General features: G+C 34.5%; 1 long non-coding RNA gene across 1 annotated transcript; it reads left to right on the forward strand.

Annotated features, from left to right (window-relative positions):
• The first annotated feature begins 5,490 nt into the window (after positions 1-5,490).
• LOC120259501 lies at positions 5,491-7,055 on the forward strand. The gene is made up of 3 exons (XR_005536127.1): positions 5,491-5,613; positions 6,412-6,473; positions 6,999-7,055. It is a non-coding gene; the product is annotated as an uncharacterized LOC120259501 (long non-coding RNA).
• The last annotated feature ends 4,695 nt before the right edge of the window (positions 7,056-11,750 follow it).

An 11,750-nucleotide genomic window follows, 5' to 3' on the forward strand; every position in this document is an offset into this window, starting at 1 on the left:
AATAAATAAGGGCTAAAAAGAAAATAATAATAATAATAAAAAGGAGAGAAAATGTTGAAGCATGATTGTCTCCCTCATTGAAATATAATATATGATTTCTCATCTCTCATGCATGGATACATGAATTAGATAAAAATTGGATTTATGCTATCATTATGTTTACATAAATGCTTGGTGGATCCCACCGTGGGTCGCATATCATTCAAATGCATAATTGACCATGTCCCATGTGCAGATGATTCAAACCACATATTGATGATGAGTTAGGAATAAAATAGGTTTATAGACTTATTCATAAGTTTATTAAAAAAATATATATATTTTCCATGTTGAAAACTCAAAGAAAGAGAATGTCTGACATGGTAAATGGCAAATAAAAAAAATAATAAGGAAAAAAAATGAAATAAAAAAAGGGTTGTTGGAAAATTTATTTTAAAAAAAAAATGAATGAATGACAATGGGATGTTTGGGGGAATGTGCATGAAAGAATATGTTAAAAGAATAAGAATAACAATAAAAACGGGGGGTTTTATTGTAAAATCTATGGAGTAATGTGAAAAGATTTGAAGACACATGCAAAATTGGGAAAATATGTGAAATAAGAAAGCTAGAGGGTGCAATTGCAAAAAAAATGAAGAATATGAAAATATGGAAGTTTGGGGGTTATTTGCAAATATTGAAGAAGTGCGGAAAAAGAGAAAAGTTAGAGGGGCTAGTTGTATAAAAATTATGAAAATATGTGAAAATATGAAAGTTAGAGGGTTTAATAGCAAAAAACCATGAAGAATATGAAAATATGGAAGTTTGGGAGTTATTTGCAAATTTTGAGGAAATAAAAAAAAAAAGGTTAGAGGCCCTGATGGCACAAGTTTTTAAACTCTTAGAAATTCAATGGGTTAAGGTGCAAAAATGACATGAGGGCAATACCTTATAGTGGGTTAGGAAGAGTTTCTTCAATGTCAATATTTTCTTCTACTCCAATGTTGTCTTCCATCCCAACATGGTCGCCGACTCCAATGTTTTCTCCGGCGCCAACACTAAATCTTGTGCGTTTATTTGATCTAGATATAAGACGTCATCAAGTACATTAAAGATGCATAGATGAAAAAGAAGGAGAAAGAGATATTTCTTACCATGGGAACTCATGTGCATCTCTAGATCTAATGGGGGAATATCATCAATTCTTGGAAGACTTTGAATAGCCCTAACATTGTCTAATGGGGTGTCATGAATTTGTATCCCTATATTGAAAATAGACTTTGAGTCAAAATTTGGACTTGAGTCAAATAAAAGGTGTGAAGTACAAAGTTCGACCTTTAGTCAAAATTTGGACTTTAAGTCAAATAAAAATTATGAAAACTATAAAGTTTGATTTTGAATAAAAAAATTAAAAAAAATAAAAACAAAAAAAATAAAAACAAAAAATTCAAGGAAAAAAATCAAAATTTTTGAAAAAAGAAAAAAAATAAAAAAAAGATTTTTTTAAAAGAAAATCGTTGAAAAAAATTAAATAAAAAAAAATTAAATTAAATTAAGAAAAAAATAAGAGAAAAGGGCGTAAAAGAAAAGGAAAAGGTTCCTGGGGATTTTTGAAAAATTTTTGTGAAGGAAAAGAAGTAAAGGAAGAAAGTTGATTTTTTCTTTAAAAAAAATACTAATAATAGAAAAATGAATAAACAAATAAGCAAATAAATAAAGTTGACATACCTTCAGTTCTTTGTCGCTTTGATGGGACAACTGGGTCAATAGTAAGATCAGTGTCATCAATGAATATACTTTCATTGATAAATCTGTGGTCCTTCGAAGATTGTCCTCACTCCCTATTAATGGTTCTCTTGTCTCTGAAATCATCTTGAATCAACAATGAATGTTTCTATTGGAAAAAAACTTCAACAGTCCTCAACCATTTCTGTGCATAAACAAGTATAAGTCTCCCTTCTTTGTCATGCATAGGGATGTAGAATGTACTAGACGTCATCTGGCGAGAAAGATGAAGCCAGTACCCTGCAAGAATCCCGAGAGAAGAAGCTCTCCTAGGAACATCAATGTACGCCGGAGTATGCTAATCGTATCCAAATTGACCCCCAAATCGGTGCGGATTATAAGGTTCTGCAAAAAGATCTTCTGCACACCGAAGCGGAAGAACTCCACAACGAAGATTCATCATATATTCCATGGCATATAAATCCAATACATATGGTCCAGTCGGGTATCTGGAATCTCGTACTACCTCATCATTATGATGCATGAACGAGAAAGGGCGAGATATGAAGTTGCTTTCATGTCGGATAAATTTTCTCACATATATAGGATTGACAAACGAAGTTACGGTGGAGTTCATAAATTGCAACATCTTGGGTATTCTCAGCAACCCAGGGATACTTGAGGTATTGTCATCTATTCTCCTTTTGAGATATATGCTATGAAAATAATAACTCGCCCAAGCATACAAGAAATTAACAAGGAACATTGTGGTAGAGAATCCAGGGCCCTCTTCTGTGTTTAGCCATGACATTTAAGCCTAAGTATAAGTGTGCTAGCACTGCAGGGGCAAAAGCTACTCTCCTCCCGTGTGCGATGTTGCATGCCATCATAAAAACTCCTGGTCTAATTACCTTGCGATCACCCGGCATAATAAAAAAAACAGATCCACAGTGCTATGAAAGCAACTAAATCTGCCTTGAAAACAAGCTTTGGAGGGGGATTAGACTCCGACCTATAACGGGAGCTATGTCTTGATCTCCTAAAGAACTCCACCCAATCCTCAAAGAATACATCTTCGTCGACGTTTTGTTGTGAGAGCCATTGAAAAACATCGAAAATATTTCTTAAAATAGAAAGCTCAGGGTCATATCTTCGGCATATTGTGTTATTAGGAGGTATGACTTCATCATAGATGTCTCTGGTGATTGGAAGTTCTCCCAATTCCTTGATGTCCCATAATGAAATCCCAACTTCTCCTTGCAAGAGGTGGAAAGTGTTAGTGTCGGGACACCATAGGTCTACAAATGCTTTATAAAAGTTCATGTCAAAATCATAGCGGCCAACCGAAGCCACAATCCCGCCTATCAATTCTGCTTCAGATAACTCGTTGTAGTAGTTATTGACTTTGAACTTGGCCCACTCTGCATAATATGGAAGATCGATTAAACTATTTTGGATAGGCTCCCTACCCTTCCATCCCGGGCGATGATTGATGATCCTAGATCCAAGGGTTTCGAATGTCTTCAAATCTTTCACTTCTCCTTCAGGTTTCAAGCAAATTGCATCAGTTAGACCATCTTCAAACCAACGGTTTGTGGGCAATTTGGCAATAGCCATACGGTTTGGATAGCGCTTCACCCACTCTGATTATTCTCCTCCTTCATATATGACTACGGATTCGGCTTCAGAATCAAACATAGGAGTGTGGCGCATGAAGGCTTGACCTTGGGGAACCTCATCATAATTTTGGTTCATATCCCAAAAAGGTTGAGATGTATTGCCCATGACAAAAAGAAAGGGTTAAGGGTTCCTACTTCTCTCACTCAAACTCACCAAAGAGAATTTCGTGAGAAAAGTAGGAAGGGATGCATTTGTTTATATATAAATAATATAACGCATGTCCTATTAAAATTCAATGTCCTAATGGAAACCAAATTCCAATTTAATTTAAATTCTAATATATCCTAATCATAGATATATTTAGAATTAAAATTTAAATGTCCCTAATCTTAATCTTAATTGATTATTTGGTTGTCTTGAACTAAAATGCAAATTACAAAATTGCCCTCGAGAACATATCTCGAGGCAAAAATGAAATTTACAAAATTGCCCTTGAGAACATATCTCGAGGCATAAATGCAAAATTTACAAGATTGCCCTTGAGAACATATCTTGAGAATACATATCTCGAGGCAATCTCAAATCTTAGGGTAGCCCAAATGCGCATCTCGAGGCGATCCTAAATTTCATATAGCATGAAAACAGATCTCGAGGCAACCTGAGAAAGTGCAAATCCCGAAGTACTCCCCAAACACGTATCCCGAGGAAAATTGAATTTTTAAATTAAATTTCAAAAATTTAATTTTAAAATTAATTAAATTTGAATTTTTTAAATTTGAATTTTACATTTGGTCTTATCTTATCCTGATTGAGTCCACGGAAGGTTGTGATTTTACGGGGATAAGAACATACAAAGTTTTTAAAAGGGAGAGATGAACAAAAATAAAAATAAAAATAAAAGAAATAAAAAAATTAATGAAAAAAAGGAAATTGGCGAAGAAAAAAAAGGGGAGACGAACCAAGAAATAAAAAATTTTGTCAAATTTCAAATTTTCAAATTTGAAAATTAATATATATATATAAATATATATAAAAAAAATTTAAATTTAAATTTAAATTTTATCCTTTGTTGTGATCTCTCGGGAATGAGGATAAGAATGGGAGATGATCAGGATAAGAAAGGGGCGAGGCTTTTTTAAATAGAGGGAGGAGAGCAGAGAGAAAAACAAAATCGGGGAAAGAAAGAAGGAAAGAAGACGAAGGAGAAAGTGTATATCTCTCTCTCCTCGTATTCATATAGACAGATTAAAAAAAAAGAAATTTCTTGCCGCTGCTCATCACCGCGGCATACTTGAATGGCTGAGATAATGCCGCCAAGCATGCCGCTGCTCGTCGCTGTTGCCGCTGTTCACAACCTTGACATGCTTGAATGGCTGAAATAATGCCGCCGAGCATGCCGTCTGCTGCTTGATGTGTTCATTGTTGCCGTGCCGCTTGATGCCAATGTTGGTTGTGGAAGCCGCCATCATGGTTGAGTGGCTGAGATAATGCCGCCAATCATCGGTGCTCACAATTTGATGCTACTCTTGATGAGGAACCCATGAAGACAAAGGAGCCAGAGAAGCTAGAAAAGGGTGTTTATCGGCTTCTTTCTCAAGATCCTTTTCATGAGGTGAAGAGCAAAGTGAAAGGAAGAAGGAGGTTAAAGAGGTTCCCGAGAACAGGTGCTAATCCAATCGAGAAGCTTGAGGTGATACTAACTGGGGGCCATTGCAACCTTCATCTGGATACCAGAATAGTTGGTCATCGTTCAATGGCCGATGTTGTAAAGATGGGCAAGCTTCAAGGGGAGTCACCCAGCGTACCTGATGTGACTAATGACTCATCCTACATACCATCTTATTCCACTCCTGTCAGAAATGCTACCCCTCTGTCAAAGACCTTCACCATCGGTTTTGCCTTGTAAATCGAATCAAGAATTGCATTCTTCTCAGAATCCAATCTTTAAGAGCATGGAGATAACTATAATATCTTTTACAATGGAGCTGCTGACCAAGTTGACCACCTTGACTTTGACTGAGCTTGTTTGGGAGCCCACAACTTTTCTTAATCCCTTGATTAGCGGATCTGGTCGGGGTTACTGTATGCTCAATCATTGAGTTGTTAAGCTGGCAGTGAGTGTGTGCTTCTTCAATAAACTCCTTCTTCTCCATCTTGTGCATCAACCAAACCTTGGTTTTCTTGGCTAAGGAGTTTATTGTGAAGAGGGGATTTGTTGCATCACCTTGAACTCTTAGGCTGCTAGAGAATCGGAGTTTTACCGGACTTATTTCTTCTCCAAGATTCAAGGTTTTCATCCTTATTATGGTTCTCTTTGGCTTGGTTATTATTGGTTATATTATAGCTTGTAACTGAATCTTATTTTTCTGCATGTGTGATTGTGCTGCATGTAGTATCTTGGTTGCTTGAATCTTATGATGGTTAAAGCTTTAATTGGGTTTTTAGTTGATGTTATATGTATATACATATATATGAAAGCATGCATACATTTCAGATCTCAGCGATTCTTGTCATGGAATTTACTAATCTCCCTTGATTCTGTTAGTTTAATTCACCTTGAATTCTTGTAAACCTTACTGCAGGCTTTATATTAAGGCCAAGGATTAGTTGGTTTTCTTTTAATTGCTATCATATAGGGTTTGGTGTGTGTGTGTGTATATATATTTAGGTGTGTGTGTGTATATATATATATATATATATTTTGTATTTCTGATTTCTTTAAATCATGTTGTGTTGGAATTATAAGCCTGCAAAGCATGTTTCCTGAATTGATTTATTTAGCTAATGTGTGTGTATGCTTATAGATTTAAATTTATTCATTTTAAATCTTGGGTTAGTGGAAGCTTTGTGATGGTTGTTATTTTGATAGCATTCATGGAGAATGTTATATAGCTTGCATAGTAACCTGATAACATGTTTTGATTTTTGTTGGGTTAGTGGGTTCTGCAGGTGTGTGGTTAGTTAGAAATTAAAATGATCATTATTATTTTTAATGCTTGTTCTTCCTCTTGAAATTATCCTGTTATTTGCAAGTATAAACCCAGTCTTAGTCTTGTAAATCTAAGCTAGCTTATTTTGTTGCGTTAGATTTCGGTAGAGAATCTTAGTGCGTGGGATTTGGTGAACCCAACTCTGTAGCTCGGAGCCAGGTAGGCTCTCGCACTGTATAATTCCGTATTTCTGGCAATAATCATTATTTAATTATTGCATTGTTTAATATTTTCATTTATTTATTTATTTTATTATTGCATTACTTATTCGGTATTTCTGTTATTTGTATCATGTATTTCTGCGGTTTTTGTACATCTCCATTCCTTGCTCACCCAGCTAGGAGGAGCAAGTCCTAGCCATGTGCACATGTTTTCTGTAGTAGCGCTACCGGACATGCGTGTCCGTTCTGACTGCGGTCGAAGATCCAGCTCCGGCTGTTGATATTCTGTTCTGTTCTGACTTCACAGTCGATGATCCAGCCTCGTGCTGTTGATTTCTGTTATCAGTCAGGGAGATGTATATATCTGTTTTTCTGCGTGTTTTTCTGTATTTTTTTTCCTTATTATTTCTGTATTCTGTCTGAATTATTAATTATTTTGCTATATCTGTATTATTCTGTATTTATTCCTGCGATCCTACTGGGTCCTTGTGGCTCATACACTTTGTGAATTCTGTTCTCGCAGGAGAAGATCAAGTTTAGATTTGGGGGTGTCAGGGAGTTGTATTGTCTGCGCTATCAGTATCTCTGTATTTTTTTTTCTGTGAGTATAAGGCTTGTATTCTGACTGTATTTGTATTCTGTAGGGCTGCTAAAGCCCGTAGTTGTAGTGTTTCAGTTTCCAGTATCCTATTTGTGCTATTGTGTTACTGTTCATATCTGCTTGTTAGGGTTAACTCTGACCAGGTCAAGACTGAGGCCTTGCACCCAGTGGGGCCCAGTCCCATCGGATGCGGCCGATCTGTCCGTGGGCCCGGTTGTGGGGCTGGGACGTGACAATAACTCATGAGCAAAACACTAGCATGCCCACATACCTCTCATGATGACTGGGTAGTGGTTGACGAATCACCTGCTGTGACAGTGCCATCTGTTCCAGAGACATCTAGTTACTCTACTTTATATGCAGAGACACCTACTCTTGCTGATGGTAACAACTTGCATGTAAATCCTCATTTGAATGAGACTGAAGAGTTAGAGGATAACGCTACTAATGAGGACTTACACATAGAGCATACTGAATCTGTATCTCTTTCTGATGACAGGCAAGTGCAATTGGAAGATCGGGAAGATGGTCCCATCCTGTTGATTACAATATCTAGAAAGAATCCACTTTTCATTGGGTGCTTCGTTTCCTTAGTGGTGTAACAAAGTCACGTGCTTCTCTTGTTCACAGTCCTCTGTGGTGGTCAATGGTGATCAGTGACTGTCATTCTATAGGTTTGTGGCACCAAAACAACAAGATGAAGAGCAATAACAAGAAGAGAGAGGGCAACACAAGTCTGAGAAGAACAAGAAGGTATGTGGAAATGAGGAGGTGAAGACCTTGACGCAAAAAAATAAAAGATCATATCCAGGGAGGCATCTTCGATCATGTCCTCTTAGCTTTTCATGATTCTCCCTATCTCTGAGTTCACAATGAATGCTATTAAGGAGATGGGTTTTGTTAACATGACTCAAAGCTAAGGTAAAGCTATAAAGATTTCTGGAATTGCTGAAGTTATCATAATACTGTGGCAAAAAAGACCATGTTAAATACCACTCACAAAGTATGGGATTGGTTATGGGTAAAGCACATAAAAAAAATAGAAAGATTAAGATTATGAATTCATTAGTAGTCACACTTAGAAAACTTCTTAACTATTTTCAAAAGATCAAGAAATTTATGAAGCCGATCAAATGTTGGATCAAAACTTTGAGGATGGCATGAAACAAATATTTAAGTGCTCACCCGAAACTGATCAAGAACTCTTAAGTTCTCTGATATCTCGATATAATGAAGCCCAACCGCACAAGTCATAAACGGCAAATTAAAATACCTCAAAGGTTCCTCCTTTAGGTCTGAGGTGAAAATCAATGCAACCAACAATGAAGAAGAACACGATATATGAAGCTCCAAAGCTTATAGATTTCACTCAGGCATGTATCTGTGGTTGTAAGCATTTACACCCTGGCATTTTTTTAAGCACCTGCTTTTTGGTGTTGATAAAAAAAATAATAATAAAGAATGAAAAATTAAATAAATGAAAAGCAAGTAAGGGAACGAAAAATGGAGGTGGCTCACTTGGAAAAACGAGGGCAAGCTACAACCTATCTTTCTCTCTATGTACCAAGGTTGTCAGACCCGGACCGGCCCGGCCGGTTCAACCGGAAAAACCAGGAACCGGCCATGTGGCCGGCCCGGGTATACCCCATTGACCCGGGTATTAAAAAACCCGGTGACCCGGGCGGTTCAACCGGGAACCGGTTGACCCGGCCGGGTCAATCGGGTCACAATGTTTAATTTCTTTTTACATTATTTAATAATTTATTATTATTTTCTCATTAAAAATCACAAAATCGTGTATATTTATTAATATTAATTTATAATTTATAATCAATAAATAGAATTACAATATATATATTACAAAAATTAACATTTAAAAAAATAAAAATATATTAATGTGTTATGTAAATACTTTCTAAAAAAATTTAATTTAATAAGAAAAATAAAACAATAAATGAGTGTAATTTTTATTATAAAAAAATATAAAAATTAAAAGTATTCTAATTAAATAAAAAAATATAAGAAAAATCTAAAAACAAAAATAAAAAAACTCAATTGAGATATAAGAATTAGTGAATTAAATTTCTTATTTATTTTAACAAAATCAATGAATAAACAAATAAATAAATAAATAACATCGAGAGAAGTTCGATAATTATATATTAATATATTAAATTTGTAAATATTTAAAAAAATATAAAAAAATAAATGACATAATTAGAAAAACTCTATCGTATATAAAGGTCGTTTTATCAATTTAAATATCAAATTTGAGTAGATTTTTATAATATAATTATGGGTTTAATATTATATTTTGCTTATTATTAATTATTATAATATTTTTTTATATTTAATTATTGACTCGGGTTCGACCCCAGGTTTGAACCCATTGACTCAGGGTTTAGCAGGGTCGTTGTCCAGTAGATCGACAATCTTGCTATGTACATGAAAAGCATGGATAGGACACTCACGGAAAAAAATCAATGCATGGTTGCTATGTGGTGGGCCATATTGAAAAGCATGCTATGGTGTCATGACGTGCACCTAAATAATAATAATAATAATAATAATAATAATAATAATAATAATAATAATAATAAAAAATAAATAAATAAATAAATAATAAAAACGCATGGGCCCATTATAATTTTTTTTGAATATGTGCATGGCAAAAAATACATAAAAAGAAAAATATAAAAAAAAATAAAAAAAGATGAGAAGCATGCGTAAAAAAATAAAAAAAATAATACATATATATATATGAAATGAAATACTTCTAAGTTGTTTCTAGAAAGATATATATATATATATATATAAGGAATGAAAAAATGAGAAGTATGCACAGGTGTGCATATTCACGAGTATTAAAAAAAAAGCATGGGCCATGTGAAACAAAATTAGGTGATTTGCATGTAAAAATTCAAAAAAATGAATAATTGGTGCATTTATGGCCATATAAAGCATATCCAAAAGACAAGGGCCCACTACGCATGCATACATGCATAAAATAAAAAAAATAAAAAATACATATAATAATAATAATAATAAAAAATGCATACGTGAATGGGAATAAAAATATATATATAAAAATAAAAAAAATGAAAAAAATGATAGAAAGCATGTAGTCTTGAGACATGCATAAAAAAATAAAAATAAAAAATAAAAAAATAAAAAAATAAAAAAAAGAGCCCACCTTTGCACATGAGATGAAAAGCATGCTATGTTGTCATGACATGCATATTTATTTATTTATTAGAAACCTATACATGATGCTAAGGTGTTAGAAGGAACCCAAGACCACCCTCTTGTATTGGCCAAGGGATCCTGAGATAAAAATATCCGAATCATTCCATAAAGCATTCCAAATACGGAAACCGTTACATAGATGTCCAATCTGTGAGACAAGTCTTGGACACCTACAAAGTTGATGGAATAATAGATGGCGAAATATGTATGAGGAATAATAAATGCATATATACTCACTTGCATTTAAAAAAGAGCTTCAGCGTATCAACTAGCATAAGGTTTAGCAACGACAAAGAGGCTGGTGATGCTAACTACAATGATACAAATTATGAAGAGCACTAAGGGGTATGCAACAAATAAAAAAAGATAGAAATGACAAGATTACTTGAGGCAATAACAAGAATGATCAAGGAAATGGCAGATTTTAGAAAATATATGGAAGATGGAAACGAGATATATTTCAAAAAATGACATACTGATCTGGCGATAAAAAAAGCACGAGCGAGTGGAGAATTTTAAGGTGATAATGAGATATACATCTCAAAATGGCAACAAGGCACAGGCAGCGGTAGGCAACACAGTGACAAGGCATAGGCAGCGGCGATGATAAATAAATAAATATATATATATATATATATGTATATATAAGTGATGTGATAAATATGTTTATATAATAAAATAACAAGATTTATAATTTGCAAATCTTCTTGCTCTTACTTGTACTTTTTGCCCTTAATCGGATGTTTCTAAGATTTCTAATCTAGGGTAATTAATAATAGAGGCTTGCCTCTATTAGAAATGAAAGGCCCCACAAAACAAATATGATATTTGTGCTTCGATGTATCATCTGGTGTCTTTTTCACAAACATAATCCCAGATGCGTATTTTCGATCCCACAATCTTTTGATGCTTCTTTAACTGGATCTTCATCTTTTGTATCTGAAGCATCAATTAATGATACCTTGCGACATTTATATACTTGTTGGTCTTTTAATGCAAGTCCCCTCTTACTCAGGCCTTAACCGTGCATAGCCATTTTGAAAGGATGCCAAAGTCTCTCAAAGAGAAGATGGCTATCCTTCGAATGATTCAAACTAATCCCAGCTTGGTTTATTAATCTTCTGAGCTTAGGAGAGTAATAATCTGGAATCCTTAAAGGTTAAGGTTCTTAATCTTTCATTACCTTCATCCTCAGAATATCTTCATCAATGAACTCATTGGGATTAGACTTATGGAAGATGATCCCTCTCTCCTCTTAGTGATGAGAAGATACATAGAAAGTGATGAGTTGTTCTATTGAATTCACATTCAATTCATCAAGAGCTTATAGAGGCCTTTCGGTATTCTTGTAACATGAAGAGAGCTCTCAACCAAAATTTTATCATCATCTTCTTCCTTTTTAATTGGTGGGAATAAAGCTCCTTCTCC

The sequence above is a fragment of the Dioscorea cayenensis genome, chromosome 4, assembly GCF_009730915.1.
Source record: "Dioscorea cayenensis subsp. rotundata cultivar TDr96_F1 chromosome 4, TDr96_F1_v2_PseudoChromosome.rev07_lg8_w22 25.fasta, whole genome shotgun sequence".
Taxonomy (NCBI): Eukaryota; Viridiplantae; Streptophyta; class Magnoliopsida; order Dioscoreales; family Dioscoreaceae; genus Dioscorea; species Dioscorea cayenensis.